Source organism: Typopeltis vanoorti, chromosome 1 (assembly GCF_054136105.1).
Source record: "Typopeltis vanoorti isolate ZY-2024b chromosome 1, IOZ_Tvanoo_1.0, whole genome shotgun sequence".
In the NCBI taxonomy this organism is placed as follows: domain Eukaryota; kingdom Metazoa; phylum Arthropoda; class Arachnida; order Uropygi; family Thelyphonidae; genus Typopeltis; species Typopeltis vanoorti.
In genome coordinates, this window is record NC_143549.1 from 49,077,954 (window position 1) to 49,101,814 (window position 23,861).

General features: G+C 35.4%; 1 protein-coding gene across 1 annotated transcript in view; it reads right to left on the bottom strand.

The window, feature by feature from the left end:
• LOC150109958 (uncharacterized) overlaps positions 1-14,025 on the bottom strand; it is a 33,593-nt gene extending 19,568 nt beyond the window's left edge. The window contains exon 1 of the mRNA XM_090397414.1: positions 13,509-14,025. The gene's annotated coding sequence lies outside the window, so the exon portion shown is untranslated. The remainder of the gene's footprint in view (positions 1-13,508) is intronic.
• Between the last annotated feature and the right edge of the window lie 9,836 nt (positions 14,026-23,861).

Below are 23,861 nucleotides of genomic sequence, written 5' to 3' on the forward strand. Positions count from 1 at the left end.
CTTTTCAGCATACCTTGTTATATGCATTCTCCAATATGGAGTGAGTCACCATGGGGGAAGGATACCAACTCTCCCGCAATGTGGGAATGCCTTAACCCAAGTGAGTAAGATGCAGGCTGAATGTCACCACTAGATCGTCTAGTGGATATATGCAAATCTGTTGCCATGGAAACAAGAGCGCATCTACTTCAGTGAAACAACTATTTTATTATATAGAGAAATATAAATCAGTTTTGAAAATATCAAAATAAACTAACATACTCTCCAAGACAACTAAAGACATGGTTTCTTCATCCTATATTAAAAACGTTACAGACAAAAAGAGCAAATTCCTACAAGAACAAAACTTTAGGGCAGCTTTTTAAAGTTACCTTTAGACCTCTACAAAAAAGCTCCACCATATTAAGATTGCCTAACCAACAACATCAATCTATTAAGAGACCAGGAGTTTATCAACTCTATTGCATTGAGGTGTTTGTTACGTTGGACAGAAGTCTGTGCAATGAGCGTATAAATCTGGATTGGCTTTCACACTACCAACACAATCCATGAAGTCAGATGGCAATCGCCAAAATCCCATACATAGAATTTAATCCTTATGTATGCAAATTTAAAGAGGATAGTGAGATGATACGATGTCCGACCCAGTCCTTAGTCCTGATATTAAATGATCTCTGGGCAGTACATAACAGATTCGATAGGAACAGAGAATTCCAGAGAGTAACAAATGGCAATTCTAGAGCCAATGAAGATTTAACTGAGGCTCGGCTATTGCATGACCCCGCCATGACTAGAGCTTATAGCTCAATAACACCCATTCCATACATTTTCATCTAAAGATAACGGGAAATATGAAAAGCATTCTCGAGTCACCCATCTAGTAAGAAAAAAAAAATACATAAGAGATCCACTTGTGGATGAATTAGGCTGTGACAAAAAATATGTTATATCCTGTTACAATGACCCACGCTCATGATATCTCGTTTCTGCATTCTACGTCTATCTCGTGTTGGATGGATTAAAAAAAAAAAAAACATGGTTTGTTATTTAGAAATTACCCTGTTAATACATCTTTATGTTTGTGTTTATTATATGAATCTTAAGCAGTATTGTTGTTTGAAATTAATAATTGGTTTATTAAAGTCATTTTACTTTTTTCGTGTTTTTTTTTCGATATTAATTTCGCAATTACGAATATGACAGCGACGAGAATATAAACTCCATAACTTAGTCTTCTTCCCCCCCCCCCCCCCAAAAAAATAGGTTCTTCTGCTTGCTTTTTACAGTTGATTATAATTATAATCTTTTAGCATTTTGAATTTTGATTCTAATGGATTGTTTAGCGGTTTATGAGAGGCTAGTATGTCATGCATTTGCGTCTGTTTGTTATCAGAAGTTACAGAGGCAACTAAGAAAATATTCCAAGGCTAAAATAACATGTTTGTTAATTGCCAGTTTTGCAGAATAAAAAATCGGAGCTTTCGGTAATATAATACCTTAAATAAATATTATATTCTTCCACAAAATATTTTGAAACTTAGATTAACATTTTCTCCCATTACAAATCCTTCGTTCACAGTAAATGCACTTTTCTATTGCATAGTTAGACTTTTATATGAAATCTTGAATGAAAAACAACTCATACAGTGGGGAGAGACAGTTCATGAAATGCAGTCGATCAGCGAAGATTATGTCCGTATGTCGCCATTCAGTTTCGAGATGTTAAGAACTAACTACCTTATCGGAATATTACTTATAAATCTAAAATTATTTTTAGATTCGGAGAACTACCTTCCTAGAACGTTAATTGACATACGCATTCGCTTCTATCAATACATATCCGCAATAGTTTTTTTTTTTTTTTTTGGCTAGATGGGCGAAGCAAGAATGCTTTTCATATTTCCAGTTATCTGTAGAGGACAATGTAAGGAAAGCATGTTATAGCGCTATGAGCTCTGATCATGGCAGGAGGGTAACAGCAATAGCCGAGCCTCAGTTAGAACTTCATTGGCTACAGTATTGCCATCCATTATCCTCCCTGGCTACCAATTTTAGACGCCTCACACGACATGCATGGGCTACAGTGGGGCTATTCTTATCACGGCCACCACACGGAGGCCGTGATAAGAATAGGCTTCGCAATATTTTTTTTTGGGGGGGGGGTTATAGACTGATTTCTTGACTCGTTATCCCTTCATCTGATTGAAGAAAATATGTGGATGGGGTATTGAGCTAAAAGCTCTAGTCATGGCTGGGTAACGGCAATAGCTGAGCCTCAGTTAAAACTTCATTAGTTACAGCTTACCCACCCTGTGGTCTCGCAATAGTCCTAAAAAAAACTTCATTGACCACAGCATTGCCATCCGTTACCCTGGAAGTACTAAAAGCAACTTAATATTCCATAATCCCTCGCAATAAGAACTGCATTAAAGTGGTGAACAAGAATGCATTTTAATATCCCCATTATCTGTAGAGGACAGTGTAAGGATAAGGTGTTATTAAGCTATATATAAATATAAAGCTCTGATCATGACAGGATAGTAACAGCAATAGCCGAGCCTCAGTTAGAACGTCATTGGCTGCAGCATTGCCATCCATTACCCTCACAGGGTATCCATTTTAGTCGTCTCATTATTATTGAGCTATACGACATGCATGAGCTACATTGGGGCTATTCTTATCCCAGCCACCACATGAGTACTCGCAATAGTCCTTATCCTTATAATGACTGGCTGAAAGGGGCAAAGCAAGAATGCTTTTTATCTTCCCCGTTATCTGTAGAGGACAGTGTAGGGATAAGGTGTTATTGAGCTATTAAAGCTCTGATCATGGCAGGAGGTTCAGAGCAATAGCCCAACCTCAGAACTTCATTGGCTACAGCATTGCCATCCATTACCCACCCTGGGTACCAATTTTAGTCGCCTCATACGACATGTATTAGCTACATTGGTGCTATTCTTATCCGGCAACCACACGAGAATTAATCCAAATAGTTCTTAAAAGAACTGGACGATGGACTGAATCCTTGACTCTTTATCCCGTCATCTGAATGAAGAAAATCTGTGTGGATGAAGTGTTATTTAGCTACAAGTTCTACTCATGGCTGGGTAACGGCAATAGACGAGCCTCAGTTAAAACTTCATTGGCTACAGTATTGCCATTTGTTACCCTGGAAGTCCTAAAAAGCTCATCCAAGTAGTCCTTATCCTTATAAAGGCTGGCTTAAAGGGGCGAAGCAAAATTGCATTTCATATTCCCCGTTGCCTGTAGAGGACAGTGTAAGGATAAGGTGTTATTGAGCTATTAAAGCTCTGATCATGGCAAGAGGGTAACAGCAATAGCCGAGCCTCAGTTAGAACTTCATTGGCTACAGCATTGCCATATTTAAAGGTAAAGCCGTCTCTAAAAATTCGGACGATCCCTAGACCACTCAATAGTGGCCGAAAGACCGTCCATCTCAGCGTTGGCTCCACTCAATGATAGCCTTCCACGCACACACCACCACCAAGCAGAACCAGTCATATTCCGAAGAAAAGCATTCACCGACAAATCCCCTCAGCGGGCTGTGCCGTAGAACACTTTCCCCGGAGACTCAAATTGCTCCCTTAAGGCAAAAATCTTAAGAGAGCGAACTTAAAACTCTCGAATCTCAGCGTCCATTTAGTCGCCTCTTACGACATGCCTGGATTTTCATTGGTGCTTTTTTTTTTTTTTTTTTTTTAAGTAAAGCCGACTCTAAAAATTAGGAAGATCTCTAGACCACTCCATTGTGGCCGAAAGACCGTCCAACTCAGCGTTGGCTCCACTCGGTGATGGGTCACCCCCCCACCACCGAGCAGAACCGCTCATATTTCAGGGAAAAGCATCCACCGATAAAGTCCCTCAGCGGGCCGTGCTGGAGGATACCCTCCCCGGAGACTCATAATATGCAAATACACTTCCAGGCAAAACCTCTCGAAAACAAACCCCCCCCCCCCTCACCGGGAGCGATATTCAGGAAGAAACCTGAGAGAGCAAAACTCTCGAAACTCTGCATCCATTTAGTCCTCTCTTACGACACGCATGGATTTACGCGCTATTCTTATCCCGCAACCACACGAAAATCATCCAAAAAGTCCTTATAAGGACTGGCTTAAAGGGGCGAAGCAAGAATGCTTTTCATCTTCCCCGTTATCTGTAGAGGACAGTGTAGGGATAAGGTATCATTGAGCTATTAAAGCTCTGATCATGGCAGGAGGGTAACAACAATAGCGGTGCCTCAGTTAGAACTTCATTGGCTACAACGTTGCCATCCATTGCCCTCCCAGGGTATTAATCACAGCATCTCACGGTCGATTCTCATCCAAATAGTAAACAAATAGTAAATAGTTCTTATAAGAACTGGGAGATGGACTGAGTCCTTGACTCTTTATCCCGTCATCTGAATGAAGAAAATCTGTGTGGATGGAGCGTTATTGAGCTAAAAAGCTCTAGTCATGGTTGGGTAACGCAATAGCCGAGCCTCAGTTAAAACTTCATTGGTTGCAGCATTGCTATTTGTTACCCTGGAAGTCCTAACTACTTTTTCCATAGTAAATAGTTATTCTACAAAATATTACATATAGAAAATGTATATAAATTTTAAAGGTGTTAGAATATGTTTTCCTTATTTAAATAAAAACAAATTTAAGCATATCTAAAATGTTAAAATTTATTAGATTTTTATTTTTAAAAATTCTCTATAAACTTTGAGAACTTAAAATTTTTCTTTGTAAAGTTATAGAAACAGAAGATATCATAAATTCGTTATTTCACAATCAAATTTGAATCGAAGCATTTCAATTATCAGAATAAAACCTTCGGCGTCGAAAGTTGTCTTTGCATTACGAAGCTTATATTCACAAATTCTATCCATACGTTAGCATTTTATTACTGGTTCTGATTATATTATAGTTTCAGTATTTGAAGGACGTTACTTGACGAAAGATTATATAATCACGTACAACCCTTAGTTATGACTTTGTGTGAAATTGGACAAGATCTTATATAATTATATAGCAAATGTAATGCAATTATAAAATGGTGTTATTGATAATTTTTAAATAAATAATAAAACCTTAAGAAATCTTGTCAAAATTGTTATTTGTTTTTTGAAATTTTAAAATATTTTTACGTTCTAATATAAAAATATAGTTAAACTTTTGAAATTAATTTAATTTATATTTTTGATGAAAGAAAAGAGAGTTAGTTTATTATTGTTCTTTTTTATATCAACTTCACGCATGACAAGTTGTAGGAGTACAAGCACAAGCGGTCGAAAAAGAAGTAGATACATTTAAACAACTAGAAGCCGTAGTCCTTATGGAAAACTGCGGTCAGGAAGATTACTCTCAAGCATATAAGTAGACGGAATGAAAATATTGTAAAGACGTGTTAATTCAGAAGCACGTTTTTTAAGCACAACTGGGGGAAGGAGATATCATCACGACCAGAAGCTTGGTTGGCATCGTGTTTTGTAGTAATATTTCAATGAAGACCGAAACGGACAGAAAATACGGTATAACTTTTCATTTATTAAATTAATATTTCTACTAGAAAAATATTAACTTTCATATATTAACTTTATGTAAAGAATGTAAAGTTTTCATTCCAAATAAATAATATTACATTCATATTTCATTTTGGTACTTTTTATTTTTTGAAAGACTTTCCTGTCAAAAATGGATCTCTCAGTTATTAATTGCCTGTTGAAATACAGACATTAAGACTTCTCTTTTGAGGCAGTGAAGTTAAGTAATATGTGTTATAGTCTTTCAATTTGTAATGTCTGCACTTTATTTACCATAACTACCCCCACTGTTGTAGCGTGGGCGTCCCCAACAATAGGCACTACTGAGTTGAAAAATTGGTGGATTTCAATTTGTCTCTTTTTTTTTAATTATTTTTATTTTATTTTATTTATTTATTTTTTTTTTTTTTGTAAATTTGTTATAAAATATATTCCACTGTACATAATATTTAAACTTAACCCCCATATTAGCAGCATCACATTATTAAAATAGGAGGGTTTGCAAGTGTTCTCAATGAATGCAATTAACAGCTCTTTAAATATCTAAAAATACAAATCAGAAATCTTACAGAATTTTTGAAAATAATTAAATCCGTTTCCGAGGTTTATTATTTTCAAATTTCTCATGTCACTCATTTTTATTTGACCATAAAAATGCACTTATATACAAAATCCATATCTTTATATGATAATATTAATTAGTGTCACTCAAGAGGTCACCCAGTGAATGAAAATTATTTGATCTGAGAGAGAAAAAGAGAGAGAGAATAGTTTTTTTTTTCCCTAAGAGGCCTTTTTTTAAATATAATTTCCACCCATGAATGGTCATGAAAGACCTATGATTTTTTTTTTAATTTATTTTTACATGATCCGAAAATCCTCATCTCAAGTCTAAACAGAAACCTTTTCAAGCCACTTCAGTCTTTTGTAAGCAGGACAGTAGCCTCACGCCGAGTAAAGAAATTTATCTACCTTTTTTTTTTATGTCAAGAAAAAATGAAAAATTTGTTACTTTCTAGTGCTATTAAGGTATGTTTTCGGGCCAATTGAAAAGTCTGACAATAACATGGATGCGTAAATGCTAACAGCAGCTGACAAGGAACATTTATCTAACAATGAGATACACGCAACAATATTTTACTTTGACAAAACTATCCATCTATCTATTTGTTTCCCAAATCAACACATTTATTTGTTATGAAAGATTTCTGTTTGGATGTAAACATAGCAAAGGAAACTTACAAATACATTATAAAAAAACAAAATATCAAAACACATTTTTAAAAATTTAACGCAGATGTTTTTGGTCTTTGGAAAATGTTACAATACCTTTATTTACCATAACTTTGAACACATTTATTATTATTACGTGACAACGGTATGGAATCATCACGGGAGGGTACCCTAATCGAAAGACCCCCACTGTGTGCGCTATTAAACCCTCCGCCTACACACGACAACACCACTATCCAGACCGTTATCTATCCCCAAAATTATCATTTGTCTTGAAAGTGTGTGTTTTCTGGAAGATTTTCCTTTAAGAAAAACCCCGATATTACCAAAGGAATGGTAAAAAATAAATAAGTGCTACCTACGCGTGAGATCATCTCACTCACACTTCATTTAAGAAAATCCGTACGAATATTCCTTTCATGAAGAAGAGAACTGAATTCGGTGTTTTCCAGTGGACGGGTACCATCTCCAGACATTCTTCCGCCTTTCCTTAGAAAAAGATTGAATCCTGTGCAATAAGGACTATCTCATGAGGAAAAGTGCGTGAACCCACCCATTGCTTACCGAATCGAGTCTTGATTAGCTACCTGTCTGAATGAATTTATGGGGCCTTGTTATAATAACTGCTTTATTAAAGTGAGGCATTCCCAAATATGCACACCGCTGGCTTTACGTTGTCATTTCTGTGCCCGAATAAATAGTGTTGTAATTCACATGCCCACGGCAGTCGATGAGAATCGAAAGAGTGGCATTTTCTATTATCGTTCAACAGCTGTAAGTGTTGGTATACTACGAATCATATTTGAAGTATTTCTTGATTATCTGCGCCCTTCCTCCATACTTCAACAGAATGAATTTATGCTTTATTCGTTCGTTCATTGTCGTTTCTAATTTTTTTTTTTTTTTGAAACATATGATCGCATGCATTCAAATCATAGAAAAGTAACGCAGAAAAATGTTACTATTTAACCCAAAATGTCGAAAATATAGGAAATATTTTTTTATTTTTTTTTATATTTTTTTTTTGTAGTGACAGCCAAACAATAATACAGCCACGTGAACAGTATATAGACGGGAATTCCCAAAACTAGAGCAAGGAAAAAAAAAAAAAAAAAAAAAGACAGTAAAAGATAATACAGTTTTTAAAAACAACGGCTTGAAAATATATTTATAATTAAATTTAATTATACGTATTTTGTTTATCTAAAATTTATTAATTTTAGTATATTTGCCAGCAAAAGTAGTTACGTTAGTTCATTAATTTTTCCTTCACTCAGAGTCTAACAAACGAAATACAGCTGACGTCATTGGTTGGAATGAAACCATCAGACTGACAGTGAAGTGTTGCTTGAGGCCATTATAGTATATCGCGAGGCAATGCAAATTACTACATTTATCGGTTAGTGTCTTCAACATACCACGGCGTTCCGCCGAAGGCATTTGTAGTTGTGTTCTTCCACAAGACATACATACATAGTGTCAAGGGAATGGTGCATCACTTCCAGTAACGTTCACTCGCATAACATAATGTATTATGGTTGCGTGTAACAGAGATTACCTTTGTGATTTATGATATTTACTGTCTACACTACTATGCTTATTTTTATTTTATCTTAAAAATTTCTTAAAATTAGTAATTAGTAATAAAATTTCTTGTATTCATTATTATTACTTTAAATGTTTACAATTCTTAAAATATATTTAAAAATTTCAAGATTATTTAAAGTTTTGATTAGTACACCATTTTAATAAAAAGAAATGGATAATTAATATATAAGTTCAGTTAATTGTTTCTAATGCTTGTTTCTGAACATATTTTCATATGTATGGAATTGCATGACATAATGGTAGGTATGTAGTATAGTGTTCTTGTTTTTATTCCTATAACCGTACTTCAGAATAGTGTGGAGGAATTATACTTTTTTTCCCCCCTCCAAAAGAATGCGTAAATTTCTGCACGGCGTAAGTGCCTACTTGAATCATCTGTAATATAATATAAGTTCAGTTAATAAAATAACGTAATTTTTCCCTTTAGTATATACTGTATTATTATCTTTCTGGTATTGGATTTTTTTAAACTTATATTAAATACTGAATATCTTTTAAATCATCCCTTTCCAAATTAATTTAGCTCCTTTCTTTGCATTAATTATTATTAAATATTAATTGTTTTATTAAAATATTATATTATGAGTTATCATTTTAGGTAAATGTACTGTAACATATTGTTTTAAGAATAAGAATAAAATGAAAAATCAAATGCAAAATACATACATGAAAAAAAAAAAGTAAATAAAATAACATAACTAAGGCGGTTCATCTATCTTTGCATCGTTAAAAACATCGTTTACACTACTCTCTTATTATTCACCCCTGCAATTGCAATATCAAAATTGTTATACGCTTTAAATCAGGGGTGTGTGGCCTGAAATCATTTCTATCTCGTAAGCCAAACAATACATACGTGGTAGGAGTTAACTCTCCGTGCGAATGATAATGTCGGATGTCATTTGAGAAACGGATAGACATCATTCAAAACTATTTAAGTCCCCCACCCAACCCCTGCACAGTCCACTATCCTTTCCGCCAGATGGCACGCGTATCGCTGTGGAAACCAGTATACATGATACTGGAAACGGAATGTACTCTTAGTTGTTAATCAGTGTGGACAAAAGACGATCTAAGATAAATAAATAAATTCTGTGTGATGATACAGCGTTCCCCTTTTTTACGGGAATTCACGGTACCATCTGGTCTCCCTCAAATTTTATCCGGGCTCCGGAACCGGCATAGGCTGACGAATCAGATCTATGGCTGGGTTAGTATTCCTGACTGTAATCCGTGCGTGTCCTCGGACTGGTTTGCCTGCTTGCGGGATGAAAAACCCCAGATAAATTGGCGGAAAAAACCCTGCCTGTCCACGCCAAGACTGGCTAACTGGCTATGGCTGAGGAAGATCCTTAAGCTCCTCACGTCGGCGACACGAATCGAACCCAGGACACTCCTTCCCCAGGCATATGGTTGCGAAGCACAAAGCCACTAGGCTAACCGCGCGGACGATCTAAGATAATAGGTAAGATACAATCATACCCGTTTTCGAATAAGGTGGTAGTATCCAGGAAATTGTCAATGTAGACTGCTCGCAAAGTACAGTTAAGATATTTTAAGAGCGTAAGGATACTGGACAGAACAGCAATTCTTCCTTGTAAAGGAAGATTAAATTCCATCGAGTGACGATGGAATTTAATTAAGGAATGAATTGTAGTGTTTACCAGACCACAATCCAATGTACACACACACACACACACACACGAATTAAACGCTCAGTCAAAAGTAAATGCTAAACACAACCATCAACTTTTACAATTCGCACCCGAGAGAGAGAGAAGATCTTCAGATCATTGTAAAATGTTCCATTTCCAAATGAATCTCCTTTCAAGCTATCCATGCTGTGAGACAGCAGGAGGGGGGGGGGAGAAGATTAAGAGAAAAACCTTGGGGAAAGAATTACCCAGCTGTCATCATGATCTATTGAAAACAAGCAGGAGGCGTTCGAGTAAAGTACTGCCATGTTTTCCTATAAACTGTTAATATCCATAGGCTGATCTACATTATGAATGTTGTCAAATGCCAGCTCATTGTGATTGATCAGGTGCGTCCAATCATAATAACCATCTTCTCGAAGGTACAGATGAATTCCTGTAGGATAATGAGTGATGCCAAGTTGACGGTATCATTTGGGAAGAGTTTGCCAACACGATAACGACAACTTCCAGCTGTTACCATAGCCACCCACATTCACTGGATTTGAATTTCATAGAACATCAGCGGAATTATGCGGAACGAAGATCCAGTGTTTGATTCCCCCCCCCCACACACACACACCGAACACACACATATTCTACAAGAAGCAATCTTCACGCTGTCGTACACTATATCTTCTGATTGTTCAAAGGTCAAATAGAGTCCACTCAGTAGGATGGGCCTGTGAGCTTTTAGGACGATTGTAATATTTTAAATGGAAAGTCAACATCCGACAGCTCGACGTGTTGAAGAAATGGAAATCCATAGGAGACACCGAGGTCAAGATGTGACTAGGCATGCCTAACTAAACAATTAAGAACCAATACTCCTTGAGAAGGTTGGTTATGCCCATTTCAAGATCGGTGAACAAACGATTCCGTATACTTGAACTCATTTGGTCAGTGATCTTGAGATAGAGTAGCCAGACTTATCAAGGAGTATCCGCTTCCATCAGACAGATGTTTAAACTTAGTGGTCGAACATTGGCTCATTGCAAGCGGCAATGAGCCAATGTTCGACCACTTCCAATTTAATAGATCTCTATTGTAACAAAATGAAATTTTAGGACCTTGGTATGACATCTGGGTTGGGACCATATAATCATGATTATTAATTCCAGCACATTGACGTTCTGGGCCATTGTACGTACCTATTCCACTGTATGACAGTTTATGGTACAAGATTTCATACCTTACAACACGATAATGCTCCACTCAGAAATTAATGATTATAATTGCAATGATGAAAGGAACCTTGACATGTGAAGATAAGGAAGTCATGAGGCCTTGATAAGATCTCGCTTGGACTATTGTGCGCAGGTCTGGTCTCCGTGGTGATGCAGATACAGTAGAGAGAGAGAGAGAGAGAGTGCAAAGGAGAGTGTTAAAATGATATCAGGATTGTGGAATTGTGGAATATGAAGACAGATTGAGAATTTGTAGACGGACACTAGAAAACAGGAGGTGATATGATTGAGACTTACCACCTCTAAAAGAGTCATACAAGATTTCAATAGATGGGATTTTTCAATTTATTGAGGGTGGAGAAAGTGTGAGAGGCATCATTCGAAGCTGAGAATAAAGGCTAAGAATTTAGTTCTCATCCCGCTAATAACGGAATGAGAACTAAATTCTTTTGTAAGAGTGGTACGCGATTGGAATGAATTGCCATTGGATATTTTGTGTGTGTAAGTGATGTGAATAAACAAGTATGGCTGGGGTGGCTGCTGTGATAGTATTGCCTCCCTGGATGAGCCCGTGGCTCTCTGGAGTCTATCTTACTGAAAATAAACATCTGGTTGGAAGAGAATAATAGGAGACAGTTTATCACGAGTGCAGAACGGCGCCAACACATCTATAGGACAAATCGGGACTAGGGTACAGCCCTAAACGATCCTCTTCATAAAGTTATCGATTATGCATTGAAGCAGTTATTATAATCAAAAGGCAAAACAAAATAATCTGTTATTAAAACGTTATTTTTGCAGGTTTCATATATCTTATTTGTTAAGATAATATGTGCACATGACCAGCTATTTTTAGCGAAAATCTTTCTCTTAATTAGTGTTCTTATATTGTACATTCACAGTTTTAGCATTGATAATATAAACTAGAACAGTAATTTATGATTACCAGTCATTTATTTATTAGTATTTAAGTAAGATCATGTATTCCACAAGAGCTATAACCGATCACGCTAAAACAGTATAATTACAATAGGTTTATTAAAATGATTTTAATAACTAACTTGAAAAATAGCTTAAATCTAATTGATTTATCTTTTATTAACTCATTCGACAACGGATTTGTATGCGAAGGCTAAGACAGTCTTTCGACAAATCTTACAATATTTAAGATGCCATGGTACGAAATTAATTCTATAAATTCCTGGACATGTAAAAAACCCTGTTGTATAGATGGAAAGAATGTACAAACATTTACTGGGAAAATGAACGAATTTGAAAAAGTTAGTACCAACTCTTTTTTTTTTCCCTTCTTCTTCTCCTTGGAATATCATCGTGTCCATTGAGATGAATCAACATATTCATGTAAAATATTATTATCCTTACTGCATACTCTAAATCAGATTATGTGACAAACTGTATTTATTCCACGCTCTGTTTTTAAACTTAATAATTATTGAAGCACACAAATAAACACGCATGCGTTTTATAGCTTAAAAAAAGTTCTGTCTGCATCATTACATTTTTTGTAGTCCGTCGGTGTATGAAACTTAATGTAGTACCTCGCGTGTTGAGAATAAATAATGCAGTATTTGCATTACATATATTAAGAACAAAAATAAATCAATTACTCTAATGCATTTGTTTTTGTTATTTTAGTTGAAACACCCTTGAAAATCTCATAATTTTGCCATTTTTCATTTTATTTCTTTTCACTTTTCAGTCTTAACAAATGGCACAATTAACGAAAAGATCGCAGATAATTGCGCATGTCACTTGAGAAACTAAAAATATACTTTTCATCTTTTACGACTTATTACGAAAACTACGGAGTGGCGCCATCTATTGTTAAAATAAGTATCCTTAACACGATTGTACCAACATGACAAGCTGTCACTCCTGATGATTCGATAAAGCAGAAACAGCAGTCAAATCTCCACATATAAACATTTATTTTACCACTACATGCACGTGTTATTAAGATTCTAAATGGTACATGCGTCAAATATAGAAAAAAAAAAAACTTTTCACGAATAAGGTACAGGAAAAATTTTACAAAGTTTTGCAGGCTTTTAAAATTGAAATATATCTTTAGTTGTCTCCAATTATCTGAATTTAAAGGTTTTGATTTTCGTATATGAAAAAAAAAAAAAACGTAATGAATTTCTTTACAATCATGAATGATTTTCCTTAATAAATTCTGATTATTAAAATAATACAATTGAAACAATATCTACTTACCAATTTTCCTTAAGGCTACAGAAAAGGCCTTTTAAACCACGTGGTAAGCATTTTATTCTCGGACCACTTCCGGGATTATTTCTATTTGATCCATCAACCTCCAATAGCGTAGTTACAAGGTTGACATTATAAATATACACACAAGATGAAAAAGAGAAGTTTGTATGAATCAGCGCACTCTTAATCCACAACTGGTAAAGTAATCCAATAAGCAGAGCACATCCTAATACAAGGGATAATCCGGAAAATCACACCATGGCGTGTCTGTCTATCCACCCTTATTGTAATTGAATGTAAAGTCCTCACTAAGAATGAAAAAAAACAAAACAAACAAAAAAAAAGATATAAAAAAGGGTGGGGGAAAGGAAAGAGGAAAAGTAAGAAAGAAAAGAAAATGGAAAGACAGAGAGAGTAAGGGAAAGCGAACTTTTGAATCGTAACAAGCCAGCAATAAAATTTACCAGCTCACGCGATGCGTTTACGTTTTCACTCAGCGGGACTTACTACTCGCACGCGTTCTCTGTTCGGTCTGCTACGTGTACGGGCCGAGAGACGCGTGTGTTTGCACATCTGTGTGCACTAGCGCCTCCTGTAGCGTTCTTCGGCTGACGTGTTGTGACGTAAGAAACATATGCCAGTTCGAAGAAGGGGGTTGATCATACGTCGTTGTAATGGAAAATTAGCTCCTTAAAACGTTGTAGAAATCATGATTTTAGAACCGTAAAGATGGTCTTTTGTGGCTTGTTTAAGTGACAAGAATTAGATGAAACTCTTAATCAGTAGACTCCGTCATAGGACAGAAAACAATGAAATCATTAATTTACATTTAGAAGTTGTTATTCATTCATTTTATGATTGTTGTTTAAACTTATCAAACGTGTGTGAATTTTTTGCTTTTTTTATGACTTAAGTAAATGGCTAGAGTGACTTGAAAGTTTCGTAATTTAGAGAATTTATGAAATTCTTCGAAAAGCTCTTATACTTTTAGGAATGTTTCGCAACAATGCTTGAACATCATTCGTCTGCGTGCTTATAACCAAGTTAATTTCAACTGATAACGTTTTGATAGTCCTTATCCTTATCAGGACTGGCTTAAAGGGGCGAAGCAAGAATGCTTTTCATCTTCCCCGTTATCTGTAGAGGACAGTGTAGGGATAAGGTGTTATTGAGCTATTAAAGCTCTGATCATGGCAGGAGGGTAACAGCAATAGCCGAGCCTGAATTAGAACTTCATTGGCTACAGCATTGCCATCCATTACCCTCCAAGGGTATTAATCACCGCATCTCACGATCGATTTTCCACTCAACGTTTTGATAAAAGTGACATGTGGAATTTTTAATAAACTTTATCAACTTGTATTCTGGTGTCAGAGAATGGCTGTATTATGCAAAAGCTGAAAAATAATAAGAAATTATATAAATATAATAGTATAAAAATAAACTCTTCAAATATATATATATATATATATATATATATGGATAAAAAAATATATATATATATATATGGATAAAAAAAAAATATATATATATGTATAATATATATATATATATATATATATATTAAATAAATATATTCTTGGGAGTTGAGCTGTTGATTTTTAGAGCCATAAGAATGGTGTGGATGAGTAGAGAGAGAGAGAAGTGAAAATAAAATAAAGTGAGATAGCAAAAGAGAAAAGAAAGAGGCCTCATCTGACCAGATTTTAGCTGTTGACCCACAAAACAGTCGTTTGTCTTTTTACCCTTAACGGAAAAGTCCCATAAAGGAAAAGTATACTAAACCAAGAAAATAAACGGAAATAAAATAAACATGCGCATTAAAAAGTGTATAGAAACCAGTAGAAAAACGATAAAAAATAGCAAGACAATAAAACAAATTGGGATAATGGGTAATCGGTAATGAGTAATAAGGGTAATCGGCGTTAAAAAGAGTTTGGGGGGAATCTTGATGTTGGTCTTCGCTGAATGGGTTTATTAAAGGAGGAGGAAGACCTTCTTCTTTCCTCAGTATAAAGTCAGATTAAACTGTTTGTAACCACAAAATGAAATGAACGGTGTGTTAAGATGAATCAGCCCTATAAAATCAATGATGATTTTTTTCAGATAAATGCAGACTGATTTTTCCCTGTACGATGTTTCAAATTGTCATTGGATTTTCCTTAAGAACCGTTCTTCAGCTAAGATTTCTTTCCTATTCCAGAAAACGTCGAAAATAAGCGAAGAACAGTTGTTAATTCACTGTAAATACTAGTTTGATCCGCGTAGAGAGGATTTCCCTGTTTAAGTGCGGGGTTACCTCTGCAAAAACTCGTAAGATCCACCGGATCACCCAACAATGAGCGACCAGGAGGATCAAAATTCTCAGTGTTGTTCCCCTCAGTAACAGGCTCACTCTGCCACTGAGAAGAACTCTCAGTCTTGGCTCTATCCTGTGACAGGCTCTGCTCAGTGATGAGCTGAGCCGCTCATATTTCATCTGGGGGGGGGGGGGGTAGCAGCAACAGCTCTGCCTCAATTAACTTAAATCCATTAATTAAACATTAGTTAATTATATTACGTAATGAAAAATTCTAGAACTACCTCACGTATTAAACATTGAAGAAGGAACAAAGAAACTGTCTGCATTTGAGAAGGTGCAAAGCAAATGGGTATCGAAGATGGTTGAAAAGACCTGGGGGGCCTTTTTAAATGAAAGTGAATTAGCCGATCTAATATGGATATGCCACTCTTTTTCCTCTTCCAAAATTCGAATTTTTTAAATCTCCAAAACAGACAAACCAGCCATAAGAACACACACAGTTAACATACATAACAGCCTCATTGTGTGAGTAGCTTAGGCAATAAATCCAGAACAACTGACTGTATTTGGTATATATCCGTGTATGTTAACTCCACTTTTAAATTTTATTCTTTTTTAAAACCTGGTATTAACTTGGTATTAATTTGGTCTACCTACTCACTGATGAGACCTCAAAAAAGGTCGAAACTGGTCTGGGTAGTGACCTTCTCTCATAATGTTGATCAATAATACAGCTCCTAGGAATTAAGTTCACATTATAGGTAAATATCAAGAATAATGATCGGATCTTGCTCCACCCTTTCTATAAGTTGCCTCAGCTTGCACTACCTTCAAGGGTCAGTTGCTGATCTATCCAGATATTTGCTTATGCTTGGAATCGCCGAACTTTATATAGTTTCTATATTCGGCATGAAACTCTTTGAGTTTCTTATTCGGCTAAGAAACAATATGGGATATAATATCCCTTAACTTAAATAAGTTCATGTCGCCGAATTGAAGCCTTTGGCTCTTCATTATAATTATTAATTTAGATAATTCTGCTGGGAAGTCTTTTTTTTTTTTAAATAAGAAATTAAGTTTATCATCCTTATATGTACAGAATCTTTAAAAATATACAATTAAAATATTAACATAACATTTTTTTTTCACTCAAGAGATGCTACGTGAAAATGTTTGGATAAATAACAAACGATAACAATAATACTGTATTTTGCATGTGATGTTCGTATTTACAATGCTATATTTGCAATAAGTGACATCATTTGCTTTCTTTAGCGTAATATTGGTTTGAGATGAGATATAATTACATGCATCCTCAAAGCTTGTGTTAAGCTTATCTGAGGATGACACTGATCAGTTATTACATATTAATTTGTTGCTATGTTGGGAGTAATTCAAATATATATATATATATTTGAATTACTGAATATGCATGCAGGGCATATATATATATAGAAAGTTTTTTTACCTTGGGTATAATATATGTTAAAGATACCAAGCTATGTTAAATATAAACCTGGTTTTTTACTCCATTTTCCAAGTAAGCAAACAGACAAGTCAGTCAAGTTTGCGCCTGCAAGTGTTGCAAGTATGATGCTATTGCCTTTGCATGATGTATGATGCTATTGCCTTTAATACATAGCATCATACATCTGCTCCAGGAGATGTGCTTTGCATTAAGGGTAAATATTAAGAATAATGATCAGAGCTTATTCTCACTTTATCATGAGTTGCCTTGACTTGCATTGCATGCAGGGCTAGACTTGCAACACTTGCAGGCGCAAACTTGACTGACTTGTCTGTTTCCTTACTTGGGAAATGGAGTAAAAAACCATTTTTATATTAAAAACAGTTTGAGATCTTTAACATATATATATATATATCAGGGGCAAATATTTCGGGTGTGCTAGGTGTGCAGTGCTCATCCACAAAATATCAGTATCACCGATATTATTTTTTTTTTTGCATTTATTCCAGTTAAAGACTCCCCCAAGTCTTTAACTGGAATGTTCAGTTTTAAGTCTTTAAGTTAAAGACTTAAAATTGAACACAATATACTGTACTAATGCTTCATTGTCCTCTTCACGAGGGTAACAAAGCATCAGTGCTTCATGAAGAGGGCACTTTTCACCACGTAAACATTGCGTCACATTTGCGTTAATAGCCCAGGTGTGCTTTCAAAATGCATACACGTTTGAGCCTTTCAAAAAAGATGTAAAGAGGGCGCAGCGGGTCAAAACCACATTTATCCCTGCAATACTCTCTCTCTCTCTCTCTCTTCATAAGAATTTTTTTAATTATGCTATAATAAATTCACTTATTCATGTTTAGACTTTACAGGATCGTACTATTCGCTCTACCCAGCAACTTATAGAACACACACACACATATCACAAATGTTAATTATTAATAATTCATTTACCATTAATGAAAGTGTTTCTACTCACACTTATTCTTTCCTATTCTCACATGTCTTATAAATGATGGTTCACATATTTTCATTTTTGAGTATTTCAAATATACCAACCAACTATAGCATTCTCCTGCATTGTTGTTTTCAAATCAATCATAAAAGAGATTGTTCCCCCACTCTACGCAGAAGTATTCAAAGGTATCCTGCAATGAATTGCATTGGACCAATTAAGATGAGTTCTGATGTGCTATGCCCTCTCAAAACTTTCATACATCGATAAAAATGCAATCACACAGTCATGGGCGTACGTGGGGGAGGGGGCGGGGACGGGAACTTCCCCCGCGATCGATTAAAAAATTCCACAAATTATAATCGTTAAATTCATTGAGATATGTAATCTTATACCCCTCTGTCTTAAAATTTTATTATGGGTAGGCCTGTTTTGGTCCAGGCCTACCCATAATAAAACTGTTCTATGGGGTAGCCATAGAACAGTTGTTTTATTACAGCAATAAAACACGTGTTCCTGTTTTGGTTCATTTTGTCTGATTTGTGAATAGTGACTGGTTACTTTTCCCTCTGTGTCTAGTGAGTCACCGAGTGAAGTGTGAATTGTAAATTTATAATGACACAAATTTAAACAGAAAAATACAGTTTTAAAAGGTAAGCACATGTAATTTAATATTATTTTATTTGTTAGTTTTATGATTTTTTGCTTTTAAACTGAAATAATTTAATTTAGGATTAATTAATTAGTTGATTTTAATAAAATATGCTGGTCAATTTTTTTATTTAAACTAAATAATTCAATTTAGGATTAATTAATTAATTAGTCGATTTTTAATAAAATATGCCAGTCAGTTTTGAAATTGTACTAAAAACTATTAATTACGAATTCCTCCCCATGAATTAAAGATCATTAAAATCAATGCAAATGAAAATAATATACAGGGTGGCCATAAATTAACTTTCCCTCTTTGGAGGTATCTGTAGCTAAAACTAATACACGGAATGAGACAACATTTTATATTGAGACTTTCAAAGTCATGGGGAGATGAATTCCACGAAAAAAAGATTTAGTACCAAAAGTCTCCGATAGGGAAAATTTTGGCGCTGGGAGAGCCGAAATCAGTCAGATATTTGCAGTAAACACAGGTAAAAAGGATTATGCAAATTTTACTGTGCGTACGTGACAGCAGCGCCACCAATTCCACTTAAAAGGGATTGGGAACGTTCAGGCAGTTATTCGAATGACTGATGAATTGTAATCAATATGCGTTCTACCTTGTCTCAGCGTGCTTTACTTGTTAAGTTGTTTTATCTTAAACAGTGCAATGTCGTAGCAGCCCTTCGGGAATTTAGAAGGCTTCTTAACTTGCGTACAGGTCCTATGTCAGCACTAAGAGCTATGATTAAGAAGTTTGAAGAAACTGGATCACTAGGAGTTAGACCTGGCAGAGGACGGAAAGCAGTGCAAGAAGAGACAGTAACAGACGTTGCTACTACTGATGAATAAAACATTATTTCCTGTGAGTTCACTCACTACATTAATTTCTGTGTCTCTCGAAGTTGCTGTTTTAGTTTAATTATTATTATTATTATTATTTTCATTGTAAGGTGCCACATACCCAGCTGGAATGAGTGATGCGGCTGTCGCTTACACCTTCGAAATTTTATTATTCAAATTTATCTGCTTTTAATGTAATTATCCTCATGTTTTCGACTCCGCTAGCGCCAAAATTCCCCCTATCGGCAACTTTTGGTAGTTTTTTTTTTTTTTTTTCGCGGAAATCATATCTCAATCGCTTCAAACGTCTCAATATAAAATTTGGTCTCATTCCGTTTATTGGTTTTAGCTACAGATGCCTCCAAAGAGGGAAAGTTATTTTATGGACACCTTGTATTTATAGTTTATATCGACAAATAATTACATAAAAAAAAACTGACTGAGAAGTATATATATATATATACATATATATATATATATATATATATATATATATATATATATATATATATACTTCTCAATCAGTTTGAGAAATGTACACAAAAATGTACATTTAGATGATACTCTGCAATTTGATAATGTATCACTCAAGTGCAAGCCAGAGCTAGTATAGCGCTTTGCGTTAGATATGTAGATTATATAATGTGCATATTTTCTATACAATTGCTGTTTGCGTAATTCAATATGTGAAGTTGGATTCAATAATTGAAAATAAAACATAATTAGAATTTTTGAAAAGTATAAATTAAAGACAAAAATGAAACAAAACTAGTAAAGTATGTCCAGGACCAGCAACACAAAAGTGTGCTGGTCATTTTGTAGGAATGGTCTTCGGATGATAGACAGCACAAAACTCACTGATCTGACTTGAGTCTCATTTTTAATTCTTAATCTTTCAAAATCTATGGTACATTTGATTCATCAATTCCTTGTTTACCGATTATATTTATATTTCGTTTTAAGCTATGGAATATTCATATTTAAGTGCATAACCTTAGAACTCCATTTTGAGTACTATAGTTTGCAAAGTTTCTCTTTCTAAACAGTAGTTTGGTTGGAATATAAAAGTTCCAGTTGGCTTTCCTATAACTGCATTTATGTGTGATATAGTTAGTTGTCTGCGGTCTTGTTATATGATCTATTGTTCTAGTTATTCTGTAGTTAGCAACAAAGTAATGTTTGAGCATAATCGTGTAGTAGCAAAGGCATTTAGCTGTTAATATTTCACCTGCTAACATTGCAATCCAGATAACGTGGATGCCATCTCTTTGCTCCTAAAAGGTCAGCTTTATCATTTATACTGCAGTGATATTAATTTGCTTAGTTTATAGCCTGCACAGAATGCATGAGTTACTATACTATATATTCATACGTTTTCACATAATGACTTGTTATGTAAGAGTGCTTCAATGTGTGTAGCATCTAATTCTTTCCGTCTATATGACTTGCTTGCTATTTGTCGAAGTTTACTTTATAGTTTTATGTGGCCAATACAACTCGGTACCAAAGTAAATTACAAGTTATGGTATTGTTTCAACCTGTGTAACGGTGGTAGATTTATTTATTTATCATTGGATTCATCACTATATGTAGGATTGTTATGAACTCGTCGTTAGCTCTCTGAGTGATGGTGATGAACTTTTTCATGATGAAATGCCATCAAGGTTTAAAAAGATGGACACGGGATTTTATCCTTCATTCTGGCGACCAGTCGTATACTGGCGTGTTTATTTGGGGAAGTGTTTATGGCAGTATGGATAGACATTGTTTTGCAGTTTTAAAACTAATAATAACAGTAAACAACAATAATACGGATTCATGATTTTATATATAATGGACGTTTATGGTTTGTGAATGAATTTAGGTGGAAAATGAATGTGATCGTCTAGTGTGTGTGGAACCACTGCATTGGCATTTATTTTTGGTGAGCAGTAGTTTAAATAAAAATAAAAATAAAAGTTCCATTTATGGTATTTCTCTAGTGCAGGTTTCCAGAATGAGCAAAAAACAAACAATAATATAAAAAAATTAAAATAAAAATAATTGAGACTATGAACGAAATATATATACAGGGTGATCGAAATTAAAGTATCCTTGTTTAAGGGTTCGTGGAGCACCATCGGGTGATTCGAATGCTGCGAAACTTTTAAGGAATATATTGCACGTCATGTGGAAGCGATATCTGAGAAAAAAAAAAGTAGTTCTATAATTCACCACCAGGGGACTTGCTAAAACACCAAATGCATGGAATTTGCATGTCACAACTCGGCAAATGCCATCAAGGTTTAAAAAGATGGACACGGGATTTTATCCTTCATTCTGCTTGTTAATACCGTCCACAGTGATGGTACTAACCTTGCCCCAACGTGCTTTGCTCGTGAAGCTCGTGCTACCTAATTGCACTACTGTTAATGCATTCCACAACTTTTTTCACGTGAATAAATGTCGACTAGGTCAACTATCTCCATGTGTTCTTTGATGAATGATTAGTCGTTTTGAAGAAAGAGGATCGTTGGTAGTTAGACCTGGCAAAGGTTGCAAATCAATCTTAAAATAAATGAATGAAGTTGCTATTGCCATTGTGGAGCAGAGCATGAATAAAAGCATCGATTCTTGCAGTGCATGTGCTGTATCAAGACACATGGATGTGCCTTACACAACTATCTGGAAAATTCAATGGAAGATTTTCATTTCTACCCATTCGATAACTCTGATACACGAGTTGCGTTTGAAGGAAAGTCGATTATCATTCGCTTTAATATTTCTTGCTCGAGTGGAGTTGGATTGCGTGGCTGTGTATGAATTTTGGGGGAGATGAAACTCACGTTAACCCGAACGGAGCTGTGAAATACCCATAATTTCCGGTTATGGGCTAAGCAAAACCCACAAAACCCAAATTCCTTTGTATTCATCCAAAAGTTACTGTCTGGTGGGGATTTACAGATTCGTTTCTCTTTGGACCATTCTTGTTTAAGGATATTCGCCAGTCTGGTTCTCTGGTCTGCTCAGTTACTGCCGGGAGGTATCGCAATATGAAAACCAATTTTATTGTGCCACAGTCACAGCAGCGCCTATGCATAGATTCGCATGATGGGGTTTCTCCACATTCACACAGTGATCGACCGAATAAGAGGTTTTTCGAGAATATTTCACGGAAGTCTGAGTGATCAGCTCAGTGGCCTCCTAGTTCATCTTATCGTATCTCTTGTGCTTCTGGCTCTGGGGGGGGGGGTTTCTCAATGACAACGGTTATCGGGATCATCCGGATAACTTACCAGTGCTGAAAGATAGCATAACGTAGCATGTGAGCAATATCATTCCCGACCAGCTGCGTTCTGCCGTTGAACACACTGTGAAAAGGATTCAGTTTGTGGTATATCGGGAAGGGCAGCACAATGAACAGCAACCCCTGAATGCATAACAGAAGTGAATAAAAATGAGTTATTTATGCTTGTGTCGCTTTTCTCATTCCTACACACACACAGAAAAATCACTACATCTAAATTTGGGACATCATAAGCGCCTTTAACGGTGAATTTTGGAACTATTTTTTTTTTATTTTTTTTTTTTTTATGGGAACTCCTTTCCTTCGCTTTCGACAACTAAGAAATGGGCTGCCTAGTTTAAACGCTGCCGTTCCAGCCTTGAACATGATCCACGTGAAGGACGTCCAAAAAGTGTAACAACACCAGAAATCATTGATCAAGTGCACGATATGGTATTGTATCACCAGCTAGTCAAGGTGCGTGAAATTGCTGAGACTATAGGCATTTCAAAAGAAGGTGTAGGATACATTTTGCATCAATAATTGCAAATTAAAAACCTTTGCGCAAGATGATACCGTGCTTGCTCACAGCAGATCAAAAACTCACTCGCATGAAAATCTCTGAACAGTGCTTAGAGCGTTTTAACAAGAATAAAACAATTTTTTTTTGCGCGTCAATTTATTACTATGGATGAGAAATGGATTCACCATTACACACCAGAATCCAAACAGTAGTCAAGTCAGTGGACAGAAGTCGTTTGTTCCGATCCAAAGAACAAATTCGGTTCCATCAGCAGGAAAGGTCATGGCATCTGTGTTTTGGAATGTTAAAGTCATTTTGTTTATTAATTATCTTGAAAAGGGTAAAA